The sequence below is a fragment of the Peromyscus leucopus genome, chromosome 6 (assembly GCF_004664715.2).
Source record: "Peromyscus leucopus breed LL Stock chromosome 6, UCI_PerLeu_2.1, whole genome shotgun sequence".
Classification (NCBI taxonomy): Eukaryota; Metazoa; Chordata; class Mammalia; order Rodentia; family Cricetidae; genus Peromyscus; species Peromyscus leucopus.
Window position 1 is genome coordinate 94249124 of NC_051068.1, and position 14169 is coordinate 94263292.

Consider the following 14169-nt stretch of genomic DNA (forward strand, 5'->3'; position numbering starts at 1 on the left):
CAAGTGGCACATTAAGCTGCGTGGTGGATTTAGCCTTTGTTAGTACAAAACAAAAAGAGGTTTCTGGGCTACACACTGCTTTAATAAAAGCATAGACCCACTATTTCTAAGAGTTGATGGCTCCCAGAGCTGGTGGAAAACGTACCACCGCCATGTTGGGGAGCTGAAGTGGGTGGAACCAGCAGCCACAACGCCTTTTCAGTCTTAGAATACTGTAGTTTAAAGCAATAGGTTCACAATAAGACTGATTCAGATAGAATAGTTTAAGTGTATGTAAAAATGTACATAGGCTTAAAAGAGATAGAAAAAGAAATATAAATATATAGAAATATATAGAAATAGAAATATATAGAAATATATAGAAAAAGAAATATAAAAAAAAATAGATAGTTTTTAAAATAAAGTCTTTAAAAAAACAGTAAAGGTAATAAGCCGCGTAAAGATGGCTATCACACAGAGAATCTGGATTATGTTGTCTTTGATATTCGTAACTAAAGAAAAACATTTAATTGTAAAAGCTGTTGAGTTATGCCAAAATGTATACTTTAAAGGTATCTTGACTTCAAAATTTGGATGTAAGGATATGTTGCTTTGGAAAGGAGGCTCTGCTTTTGTTTCCACAGAAAGCCAGAGGCTATGGATTTGTTCCAGATTAAGATACATCAGGTTTAACCAGCCAAGACCCTCTGAAAGGTCTCCGATGACACCAAGGCCCAGATGATCCAACATCCAGAACCATTTCAAGGCAACTGGCTCAGATGATACACCCTCATGGACTACTCCATAATCTTAAAATTTTCTTTGTGTCCCCATAAGATGCAGCACCCCCCTCCAGCAGGAAGTAGTAAGAGAAGCTATGCCCAAACTCCCAAATATACCAAGCTGGCTTTGGAGATGTGTAAAAGTTAAAACCTTCCTCAAAAAAAAGAAAGAAAGAAAGAAAAGAAAAGAAAAGAAAAGAAAAGAAAAGAAAAGAAAAGGGAAAGGGGAAGTGTTGTGGGATGGTCTGTATGTCAAATATGTTGCTCTGATTGGTCAGTAAATAAAACACTGATTGGCCAGTGGCCAGGCAGGAAGTATAGGCAGGACTAACAGAGAGGAGAATGGAGAGAACAGGAAGGCAGAAAGAGACACTACCAACCGCCACCATGACAAGCAGCATGTGAAGATGCCAGTAAGCCATGAACCATGTGGCAAGTGGGCTGTCAGACTGCTGGGGCTCAGTGGGACCCAGAGAGAAGCTCTCCAGCTACAATCTTCATTTCCATTCTTGTAGGCTTACTGCCCATGATTTTTTGCTATAAACCTAAAACCCACAGAAACAACTAAACTATCTCATAGGGATTCACAGAACCAACAACCAGGGAGCTTGCATATGATCACCCTAGACCCTCTACATATAAATATGTGACAGTTGTGTAGCTTGGTATACTTATGGAACTCCTAACAATGGGAGCAGGGGCTGTCCCTAACACTTTAGCTGGCTCTTGGGAATGAATTCATCATACTGGATTGCCTTGCCCAGCCTAATATAAGGGGAAGTGCTTATTCTTACCACAACTTGATATGTCATGCTTTGTTGGTACCCATGGGAACAGAAACAGAAGTGGATTGTGGGGGTGCGCAGAGGAGAGGTTGCAGGAAGGGAACAGGAGGAAAGGAAGGAAGGGAAAATGTAGTTGGGATATAAAATAAACAAATTAATTATAAAAACAATAAACAAAAAGAAAACTAACAAAATAGATGAAACAATTGCTTTCTGTAATAGACAATAGGCAGAGCCAGGCAATGGTCCCAGGAGAAAGAACACAAGAAAAGCCAGCACTCAGGAGGCAAAGGCAGGTGGATCTCTTTGAGTCTGAAACCAGCCTGCTCTACTAATCACATTCCATGATAACTAGGGCTGTTACACAACCCTAATCTCAACCTCCCTACCACTCAAAGAGCTAAAAATATATCACAAGGAACACATGCAGATCCAAAGACAAACACATTTGCTTACACAGAAATAAATCCCACAAAATTGGAAACTATTATAAACAAAAGATCTGTAAGGTAGCAAAATGTCCAGATAAAACATTATGAGACCAAAAATAAATAAATAAATAAAAATAAAACCTCCAAAAATACTATGTCTTTGTATTGGCTTGTTGGTTATCTACTGAGACAGTAAAAGAAGGTGTGAAGTACTAGAGTATGGTGGGTGGATGGGTGGGAAGGATCTAGGAGGAGTTGGAGAGAAGAAACCATGGTCAGAATATATTGTATGAAAAAACATTCTATTTTCAATAAACAAACACCAAATATTTCTTACCATCAAAAAGAAAAGAAAAGAAGAGGAAGAGGAAGAAGAAGAAGACTACCTTCTGGCACAGGTAGTTTTAGTCCCAAAAAGAGTCAGGAAAAAAAAGATGTAGACAAAATTTTTCAAATTTGATAATAAATATAAAACTACAGAACTGAGAAGCTCCAAGAACACTAAGCAGGATAAATATCAAAATATTCTCAACAAAGCACTTGTCAATTAAATAGCTGAAATGCAGTGGTAAAGCAAATATTTATAGCAGATAAAGAAAAAAGACACACTGTGGAAGAGAACAACAAACAGCATGACCACAGACTTCCAAAAATGGTGCCAACCATGATGGTTAATATTGCCTGACAACTTCAAAGGATCTAGGACCACCTAGGAGACAAGGGTTGGCATGTCTATGAGAGACAGTCTAAATTAGGTTAGCCACTGGGTATGTCTGTGAGGCAGTAGATAAATTAGATTAACTCGGGTGGGAATACTCACCCTAAATGCTGGTGGTATCAATGCTAGGAATTCAGGAATAAATAAAAAGGAGAAAAGAAGTTGACCTTAAGAAGTCACCCCTTCTGCTTCCTGACTGGATGCAGTGTGACCAACTGCTTAAGCTTCAACCACCATGACTTCCCTGCCATGACGGTTTATGCCCTCCAACTGCAAGCCAAAATAAGCCCTTCTCTTTAGAAATTATTTATGTTATGTATTTTGTTAAAGCAATTAGAAATGAAATTAATATACAAACCCAAACAAAATCTGATGGAATTGAGGAAATATTAAGGGAAAAATAACCCAGACTTCAATACCTAGTGAAAATATCCTTCAGCACTTAAATACTGAAGGGAAAAATTATCAGAGAAACAAAAGCTCAAATATACATGTCACCACCAGGCAAACATAGTAAGGAATATTCAGGCAAATTGATTGGACTGAAAGAGAAGTGATATTGGGTGGAAATTCAAATATACATAAAGAAAATCTAATTCTTGGAGAAGGCAAATATCTATAAAAACATATTATAAATGCCTAAGCTATAGCAGGACATAAGAGAGCCATTGGTTACTGAGACAGGAGTAGTGTATGCTACAAATACCTATGAGAATTGACCTATGGCAAGGCAGCTTAGAGGCAGGTGGGAAATCCAAGCAGATATATGGAGAGAAGAAAGGGGAGGAAAGAGAGAAGCCAGCCACTGCCAAAGGAAAAGCAAGATGGCAGCAGACAAGTAACGTCATGGCCACATAGTAAAATATAGATTAATAGAAATGGACTAATTTAAGATGAAAGAGCTAGCTCACAAGAAGCCTGCCTTAGGCTATACAGTTTGTAAATAATATTAAGCCGCTAAATGATTATTTTATAAGCAGCTGTGGGACCTCAGGCCTGGGCAGGGCTGAAGAAACCTGCTAGCTACACATATGTTCATCATCTTGATCACAGTGACAGTTCCACAACTGTGTAGGTAAATGTCAAACTCATCAATCGCATAGGTTTTTTTTGGTGGGGGGGGTTGTTTTTATATAAGCAGTTGACTTCATTAGGTATTATTGACACAAAAATGCTCCTCTTAAAAGGAGTAAGAGGTAGTTTATTCAGGAGCCATTTTGAGTGACCATGGCCTGGAAACACAGGTTTAGATTATCCCAAAATCCATGCTTCAATGTGGAAACAGTTTCATGAAATTTCTATAGTTTTACAGAACAGAGAAAGACATAAGTCAAGACATAAAACAAGTTTGAAATACATTGGTGGGTACATCAAAGAGGCAGTACCCCAATAGGGGAGGGATCTATAGACTCAAGTTGCTATGTACTGACATGCTTAGCTTTGGGGCTGGTGGAAACCAGAGCTTTGCTAAGTTGACAGATTCCAAAAGGTTTCTATCTATTAACAAAATGTTAATCTGACAAAGAAGGTGAGCAAGAAAATGGCTATTTCAGAGTGCTAGAATTAGCACAGGATAAGGTAATGAGCCTTTGGACCTGTGGCATTCCAATTTCTCCCCAGTACTGAAGTTCCAATCAGTCCATCAGTATCTGCAGACACAGCTTCTTTCCAGGAATTATCATTCACAGTACAGATCATAAAAATCATAAAACTAACGTAATTTAAAAATAGATCATTTACAATAAATATTCAATTTTGAGGGAACATTCTCTCATGAGACTAGAAATAAATGTCTAACCATTCCTAAAACATTCCATTGCAGTATTCTAAGAAAACTGCATCCCAGGAATGACTGAACAAGGCTATCTGAGCATGCCATCTGGTTTTCAAGACAATTGTTGTCAAGTAGAAATTCTTACTACACATGATCAAATTCACCATGTCATATCTATTGTTACTTTTATCATTTGGCAGTTAACAAGTGGATCATTCCTTCTTTCTGGAAAATTTAACATCACTTGGTTCCATGTTTACCTTCACTTCCCTGGCCATTTCTCCATAATTTTGTTTGTAGTACCAATTTAATCCTCAGTGAAAAGGTACCCCAGTTCTTGGATCATTTCTCTTTATCTAAACTCACACCTTAGATTGCTTCCTGGATTTATCTTAAGTATCATCCAGGTATTCCATGGATCTCATCTTTTATGACTGCCCTAGGCCTCCCCCTTGGATTAAAAAATGTACATGTTAAAATGAGTGCTTTACATCCTCATTCATCTATTTAAAGAAGATTTTTAAACTCCTCATATCCCCCAAATAATCCCTGACACAGTCTTGCTTTCTGAACAGCTTCATTCAATTTCCCTTGTTTTAGTTAATGTCAACACCAGCATTCTAGCTGGTTGTACCAAAACCTCATTTCATCCTGCAATATGGTCTCAGGAAATGCTTATCAATATACTCTTTATCCAATAACTCACCTCCATTGCTAATCGCATCCTCTGTCACTTTAGGAAGCAACAGTGAGGAGGATTGTTGCCACAGTCTCCTAATTAGCATCCCTAACTACACCATTGTTGTCTGGGTCTATTACATACAAGAACAGTGTAAAAACGTCTGAGGTCTGCCTATTTTTCTCACCTAGTCTTCCATTTTTCCACTTGCCCTAAACTCCATTCCAGTCACATCAGCCAACTCACTGTCTTTCAAACACACTGAAACATCCCCTTCAGAGTTTGCTCTTCTTAGATGTCTCTATGACTTCCTTCCTTCTGTCCTCTTACCAATACTCTCCAATTGTGCCAGATCCCAGGCATCCCCAATCTCATTCATCCCCCATCATCCTCACCCATTTTAGTGCCTTCTAAAGTGCCTCTCACATTTCCTATGCTGCCTGCTGCTTGGTATTTGGTATTGCTTGCCTTGCAGCTATACAATGTGAACTCCATTACTGAAGGGTTTTCTTTGCTTATACTGTGCTACTCGGTACTATTTACTCAGCACCTTAATGAATATCTCATTGTACACAGTCAAAAAATGTTTTTGAATAAATGGATGCATACATGAATAAGTAAAATTGTTGCCAAAAAAGGATGATACTGTGTTTTAATAATGAATCATGAATTCACCTATAAGGTCTGTTTCCTCATGCCATTAAAAAAGCAATTTGAAAAAGCATGAGATTTTTAAGGTTGGAGCATGTCCCTTATGTGATTGTTAGATTTTTTTGAAGAAAGAAGGTATAAAGTCCCATTGCTGAGTTCAATACATAAAATTAAGGCTGCTTCCTAGGAAGCACCATTGGTCTCCAAACCATGGGGCCATGAGTGGCTTTTGATAGAATAAACCCAAACAGCTGTTTCATGTCTGTCCAGTCACCGGTGCTTTTGTTCCCTTTATTTTGAACCCAACGGAAAAAGTAAACTGTGGCTCAGAAGATGTGTTTTTCCATGAGAACGCAGCAGGTACTTGTCCACTAAGGTAGAAAGTAGACAGATGGCAGTCGAGGGAGGTGTTTCTGTTTTCCAGACTTCTTTTTTTTTTTTTATTTACAGGGATTCTTTCTGTCTATAAAAATAAAACCTTTCCAAACAAAACTGTATGTCAGTATTCCATATCCTTTTTACATTGTTGTCCCATCATCATCTTCCCCTGTATTTGTTTTGCTCATTGGGATTAATTAATTGCAAGGAGCTTGTCCTGTCTTCATACTTTAAGTCGACCTACGAGACTCAACAACAGCCCTAGTGCTTCCTGGGAAGACAAAGACAAGATAAAATCCGGCACTTTTCTCTTCCAGGACACATTTGGTCAACATTTCTGACAAAAAGAGACTGGGCACAAAAGTATCCTCTTTGTGCCTGAGTATTTCCAGCTCAAAGAGATCTCAAACTCTTACCCATTTGGCTTTTTATAAAGTTTATTTCCTCCTTTTCCTCAATGTATATAGCTATAATCATCAAAATTTTTAATCAAAATCACTTGCCTGAAATTATCTATTCCAATAGATACATGCAACAGACTACACTTTAATTACATTTTTTCACCAGAGCTAGATTGCTTTTGATTTAAAAATATAAACCAGGATCTCAAAGGATAATAAAGAAAATTACATGTAAACAAGTAATATGCAAAATCTTTTATCTTCATAAATCCAATAATTTAACCTTCCTAATTTATTTCTATGCTTGTGTTTCTTTGAAACTAAAGGGGTGTGACAGCCATGCGTCAGCAAACCTGATATTATTATCAGTGTGCTTATTTGGTGTATTGTGTTGAAGCTCTTTCTTAAATCTTACTGGTGGAGTCTACATGAAGTAACTGTTTATAGTCATATAGTTAACTCTCTTTTCCCTTTCTAGTTTGGTTATTAAAACTGGAATGTCCACCCAGGATCAGACCTCTTGGTGGTGATCAGTTGATCTGTGTCAGCCTTGACTCTTTCCTCAGAATCTGAGTTATTTTAGGAACTCCGATTCAAGGATTGAGGCATTCAGGATTCCAAATAGTTTTTCAAGTTCCCCATACAACATTGCTGTCCTCAGGTTTTCTTCTGGGATTTTGCTGCTTGTGAACAATGATTCCTATTTTAACATATATTACATTTTTTTTTATTTTTGAGATTATAATTGCATCATTTCCACATTCCCTTTTCCCCCTTTAAATCCTCCCATAGACTCTTCCTTGCTCTCTTTTAAATTCATGATCATTTTCACTAGTTGTTATTAAGTACACACATACACACACACACACACACACACACACACACACACACACACACACGAGTTTCTAAATGTAACCTGCTCAGTCTGTATAATATTACTTGTATGTATGTTTTCAGGCCTGACCACTGATATCAGATAACCAGTAGTTGTGCCTTTCCCTAGAGAAAACTATTTCTCCAACTCAGCATTCTTTTAGCTGCCTATAGTTATGTTTGCAAAGTTGAGATCCCATGACTTTTCCCCCTTTGGCATGTCTACTATTGTCTTTGTTAACCTCATGTTTAAGCAATCATGTTGGTGAGACTTTATGGTTCGTAGCTTCTGGTATCAATAGAAGATGCAGTTTCACAACAAATTCCCTGACCCTCTACCTCTTACAATCTTTCTGCAATGTTTCTGGAACCACAGGTGTGGAGTTGTATTGTAGATGTATCCATTGGTACTGGGCTCCACAGCTATGCATTTTCTTTGTGGGTTTCTGTGATAGTCTCCATCTGTGATGTTGAGAAGTTTTATTGATGAGGTGTGAGGACTACTTTTATCTGTGTATATAAGGACAAATTATTTAGATTCTAGTTAGGGATTATGCTAGTTTAATAAAGTGGTGATTGTTAGTTCTCCTCCAAGATCCATGTGTCAGAGAATTTTCTATCCAACCAGCTCCCAAATAACCACACAGAGACTTATTATTAATTATAAATGTTCAGCTAATAGCTTAGGCTTGTTACTAACTAGCTCATACAACTGAAATAAACCATATTTCTTATCTATATTCTACCACATGGCTCATTACCTTTCCTCAGGACAGCATGCTCATCCTGTTTATCACTACATCTCCTGGAGACTGGGCCCTCCTTCATCCCTAAGCTCTCTCCCTGTCTGCAAGTCCCACCTAACCTTTTCTTGTCGAACTATTGGCCATTTAGCTCTTTATTAAACCAATAAGAGCAACACATCTTTGCAGTGTAGAAAAACATTATTCTACAACATCCATGACTTCACTAGCCCTGGGTAATTGACAAGGCTTCCAATACCAGGCATAATTTCCCTTTTGATGAGTGGGTCTCATGTCCAATTAGAGAGCTATTGTTTACTGTGAAGGTATGCTTGCCACAACTTCACCCTTAGGTTATCATGCTTTGCTGGCCATTGTTGTGAGAACAATAATTACTAAGACTCATCACTATACCACTTGGCATCTAAATATTTACCTAAACCAGGACTTCTTATTTCTAGCTTGAGATATTATCATGGACAATTCTTCCTTTTATACACTTGTTTAGAACACCCTGTTTTCCTTTCTCAAACAGTCTGTGATAGCTGCTTCAATCTTCCTGATGTTTTTTTCTTGTCTTGATACTTGAGCTTCTATTACTGTAATATATGGCAAGAAAAGACTAATTTGGTTCATGTTTCACTTTTGTTTGCTAATAATTATTAGGCTTTAGTATAACACAGCAAATGATTAATAATGTATTGATCTGAATTACAAAGAAATGAAGACACTCAGATTCTGGCATTTTTAAATGCCATTGAGAATTATGAAAATATGTATATCAACCAAGGTTCTGCAGAAATAAAGAATTACTCAAATATATGTCTATAGATAAAGGATACATATTGTGGGAATTGGCTTATGTCATTAAGGAGGATAAGAAATTTTATGACATGCCATCTATAAACTGGAGAACTATTCAAAATAAGCTGAAGTCTGAAAGACTGAGGCTCCCTAAGGATCTGATGATAACTCTCAGTGTGAGACCAAAGGTCTGATCATGGAACTAAGGAATGAATGGTGGCAGCAGGGGACAGTGATGTTGTAAATCCCAAAGTTCAATCCAGGAGCTCTGATGTTTAAGGACAGGAACAGATATATCTCATGGAATAAGAAGAGAAAGAATTCATCATCCCTGCTTCTTTTTATACATGCCTTCAATGGAGTAGATGCAAACCTTCACCGGTGAGGATGAGTATACTTTATTGTCCACTGATGCAAATACTCTTCCAGAAACATCAGCCCAGACGAACCCAGAAATAATCTTCCATCAGCTTTCTTTATATCTTTAGCCCAGTCAAGTTGGCCCATAAAATTAATCATCACACTATGCAGTCCTTCAAAAGAAGAACCAATTATTTTAAATTAACATCACAAAACACTACAGGCAAAATATCAACACAAAAAAAGTTTCTTGCGATGCTTTCTAAAGTATGAAAACATTCAATCATATTCTTTGTGATATTTTGGACAGCAGTAGAATTGGTTTGGCTAGCCAGCACAAATTTATCAAAATTATATTTTCATATTCAGTTCTAGTAGCATGAACATTGCTTTCTTAGCTAGTAAGACACAACAAAATGCTGTACTTCCAATGGAAAATTGGAATCCAATAATAGCCATGATCTGAAGTTAATGACACAGTAGAGGACAAAAAGACATTGGTTGAGGTTTAATCTTATTCTGGGGGAAAAAATAGTAGCTAGTGCCATGGTTCTTACACTAATTATACTTGTTTGTGATTTCCTTCTAATACTTAAGGTCAATGAATATGTATATTGGCTACAAGCATGCATGAAATGATTATCTGATGTCATAATTTATCTGTGTCCCCCAATAAAATTTACCTGAAGATCAGAGGATAAAGGTCAGCCACTATTAGTAAAAACAGAAGTCATACAATGTTAGCATATACCCTTAATCCATCTGGATCTCTGTGTGTTCAAGGCCTTACTAGGGAACAGAGCCAAGCATGGTAACACATGCCTTTAATCCCAGAGACCTGGAGGTCTGTACAGATAGGCAGTGACAAGAAAGTAAGGTAGCTGGGCTAAGACAGCCAATGAGAGGGCAGAACAGCAAAGCAATAAAGGTGCAGGTTTGAGAGAAAGTAGTTCACACTTTGAAAGCTGTGGCCTGGTGAGGTAAGGTTAGCTGGCGGCTGTTCCAATTCCTCTGATCTCTGTCAGATTTCACCTGTATTTCTGACCTGTGTTTTTTTATTTAATAAGACCACTTAGAAATTCATCTACAATCTGATCTTAGCTAGCAAAGAGGTATGTTAGAATGAGTCGACCTAGGAATTAGGAACTCCAGAAGCCTACTAAATATATGACTAGATGAGTCACATAATTTCTTTGAACACCCCCCTCCATGATTTTTCTAGCTGTTAAAATAATATACTGGAGTTGCAGAGGTGGTCCAATAGTTAACATGCTTTCTGTGCAAGCATGAGGGGTTTGATCTAGATGGCCAAACCCAATAGCACACATCTGCAATATTAGAGTTTCAACAGAGACAGGGGAATCTATGAAGACTCATGGTAATCTAGCTAGGTATACACAGCAAGGAATAACATGAGACCTTGTCTCAAGTCATGTGGAAGCCAAGGGCTGACACCTGAAGTTGTCATATGATCACCACATAAACACTGTGGAGTGCACATGCCCATAAGAACATATGCAGATGGGCACACGTATGTACATCATATATACACATAGGAAGATTTTTAAAAGATAAGTAGACTAGAATATTAAGTCACTTCTGCTCCTAAGACACTTAGACTCAGTAGACTGAGTAAAGAGGCTAAGGGTCCACTAGTGTAGATGAGCATTGTCTCCACTGAAGGCATAGATGGGAAACTGCATCCTGTTGTCATAGTTATGACTGGATTCCAGGTTTCATTGTCAATAGAATGGTGTGTTCTGTCTTACCAGTCAACATCAGCATGGAATCAAGACATAAAGCAGGAAAGTGGAAAAGGCATGTCTAAGGTGGTCTCTACTTGCATCTTTTACGGTTTCCTGGGAGGCTAGGAATACAGTGGCATCATGACCCTGAAAGGGAACACCAAAAAAGGGCCTTTCAACAGACTTTTAAGTATTTGGAGCTTCCAGGCTGAGTCATACTTAAATGAACACATTGTACAGAACGTCATTATCATGGCTATATAGGTAGGTCATAGAGATAATTAGGCTCCAGTCACCCTGTCCCTTCCCCCCCACCAGACAGACTGTATGCAGCCAGGATACAGTCAGCCACATGAGCTGATTATTAAGCTGTAATTTCTGGACTCTACCTCCGCTCTTCCAAACTGTGTCTTCAGAAATTGTCAATTGGAACCTTGAAAATTAATTTGTTGTTCATGTGACAATGTTAATTTGCATGTGTGTGGTCTTGTAGAGTGAACAGTGCACACTCACCAAATTGTTCTCATTGCCTTCATGTCACAACTACTTCTGATGTTGACACTATTGAAGTTTCAGCCATGTTTTACAAGTAGGGAAAGGGAGATTGCAAATATTACAATATGTAGTGGTTTTTGCTCCACCCATGACTTTGGGTTTCTCCCTGCTTCCCACTGGGACAAGATAAAGTGAGAAATCCACGAGAGTCTGCTTAAGGAGTATTAGGGAATTTAAGGATATAAATTGAGGAAACACACTCAGAAATACAGACCCAAGTAGACAGCTGAAGTTGTCCTCTGATCTTACTGGGAGGAATCCACCTAGCAGTTGGATCAAACCCGGAAGCAGGAAACAGGTAGAAGGGGGCTTTATGACCCTTCTCCCTTTTCTTTTAAGAGGTCACTACAATGACAAGAAGCACCGCCTCTTTTAGGCCGTATAGCTCAAGGTCATGGGAGGAGCAAATGCCACTACAAAAGTGACTCACACAAGACGACCCTTCTGAGACAGCTAGACCGAAGGCCTTCTGAAGCACTTACATAACTAACTCTGTCTGCTCTCAGTCTCCCAATCTCTCCATGATATTAAATCACTTGGAAAATATATAAGTGCTAATAATTTTAATAATATTAATTTATGGGCTGGAGAGATGGCTCAGCCGTTAAAGGCTAGGCTCACAACCAAAAAATATAATATTAATTTAATATATCCATTTCATTTTCTTTATTAAAAATTGACACAATGTGAATCATCAGAGGAGTGTACTTTTCACTTAATTGTTCTATAGTAACAACTGGTAATATCTTACTTAATATCACCAACAATAACTTACCAAAGATGGAAAAAGCACCAGCTGAGATTAAATTACCATAATGGACAATAAGGAACAAAGTTTATCCCGTGACTCTAAGAAACCATTATTAAGCAGATAAATAATGAAAGCAAACCAATTCTTACCAATTCCTTTTAGAGAATAACCTTGCCTCTCCTGGACAGTATGCTATTAGCATCTGAAAGAAAAATCAGGATTTCGCTCTAAGCAGCAGATTCAAAGTTAATGTGCAAAGGAGACTGTGCTTTGCGATTCATTCAATAACACAATACTTTATTCAATAAAAAGAGTCATTTAGACTTTACATATTGAACAATTGTTCCTCTTGGAGATGTCAGAATGCCAAAAAAGCATAGGAGCAAGGTACAAAGGGCTTTTAGTTCCTTAGATAAGACCTTAAAGTGATACAATGTCATTTTATGAGAAGTTATACATTAATAGCTATGGTGAAGTCTTACTGTTCCAGGTTCAAGAGCAAAAGCTAAATCTGGAAGCATCTCAGTCTCCACTTTCAGGAATTCAGTATGACTGTTCAAAAGTAGATTCGGGTCAAGGACCAGCTGTGCTGTTTTATTTCAAACCATTGTCTACGATAAGACTCAATATCAAAAGGGATTTTTTTATTTTATTTTAAACCACAGTGATAGTTTAAGTAAATGAAAAGTTAACCCTGGACATCTCTGGAAGCTTCGGGTACAACTGAGGGTGTGAATGGTTTGTAGTTTATTCTGCTACAATTGGTCTTGTGATGCAAAGGCTGTGTTATATGCATTGAATTTCTGGTCCTGAATGAATCCAGGATCCTACCTGGTCCTAGGTCTTCATTCTTGGGTCTCTGTCCAGGAGTGTCCGGCCTCCACACTGTATTCATCATCCCTGTGCTACTAGTCTGTTGGATGGGAAGGTTTCATACCAAAGTTCATCTTGGAATGTGACAGGCAAAGCCACCTTCTCCTTTGTTTATTACTTACTTTAAAATCCCCGCAACCTCCCCTGCTCCAAATCTCAGGGTAGGGACTCCAGGAAAGCTTCCATTAGATTCAAATAAATTTACCTATGGATGCTACCATGAGTGCCTCAACTCCTAGGTTTCCACCCAAAAGATCAAGACAGCAGATCACAGGTGTGAGTACAGGGCAGGTCTTCTGGGACTGCAGCAAGAGACTTACCAAGATAGCCCAGGAAACCTACAGCTTAGTAATCCCTGCTTCTGTTTCTCTGTCCAACCCCAACCGTGGAACTCTAGAAGGTTGGCAGTTTTGCTGGCCCATCATGCTGAGAGCTTATGTTGCATAAGGAAGAAGGCATTCAAGCCTCAGAAAATGACTTTTAATAACTAACACTTTGGCCTGCTGAAATGCCATGAATGCTAAGACACCACTGAGGACGTAGCTCATTTAGTAAAGTGCTCATCCTTCAAGCGTGTGGACCTGTGTTCTGCCCCAGCACCACCACAGCAAAAAGCTGGGTGCTGAGGAGAATTCCTGGAGCTGGGGTGCATGTGCACATGACACACACACACACACACACACACACACACACACACACACACACACACACACACACACACACACACACACACACACACACACACACACGATACACACAGATCTACCTAAAAATCAAAGCACCTCTGTATTTCCCTTTCATCTCCTCCCAACACAGGGGAAAAATATTTCTGTGTAGTCCCCAGATTTGACAAAAAGAAACAGGATTCCCTTCATCTTTCTTCCCAA

The 14169-nt window shown here is 38.4% G+C and overlaps 1 long non-coding RNA gene across 1 annotated transcript; it reads right to left on the reverse strand.

The window, feature by feature from the left end:
• Positions 1 to 8145: 8145 nt before the first annotated feature.
• On the reverse strand, positions 8146 to 12938 carry LOC114700461. The gene is made up of 3 exons (XR_003735691.2): positions 12559 to 12938; positions 11128 to 11250; positions 8146 to 9531 (listed from the first exon to the last, which is right to left on the reverse strand). It is a non-coding gene; the product is annotated as an uncharacterized LOC114700461 (long non-coding RNA).
• Between the last annotated feature and the right edge of the window lie 1231 nt (positions 12939 to 14169).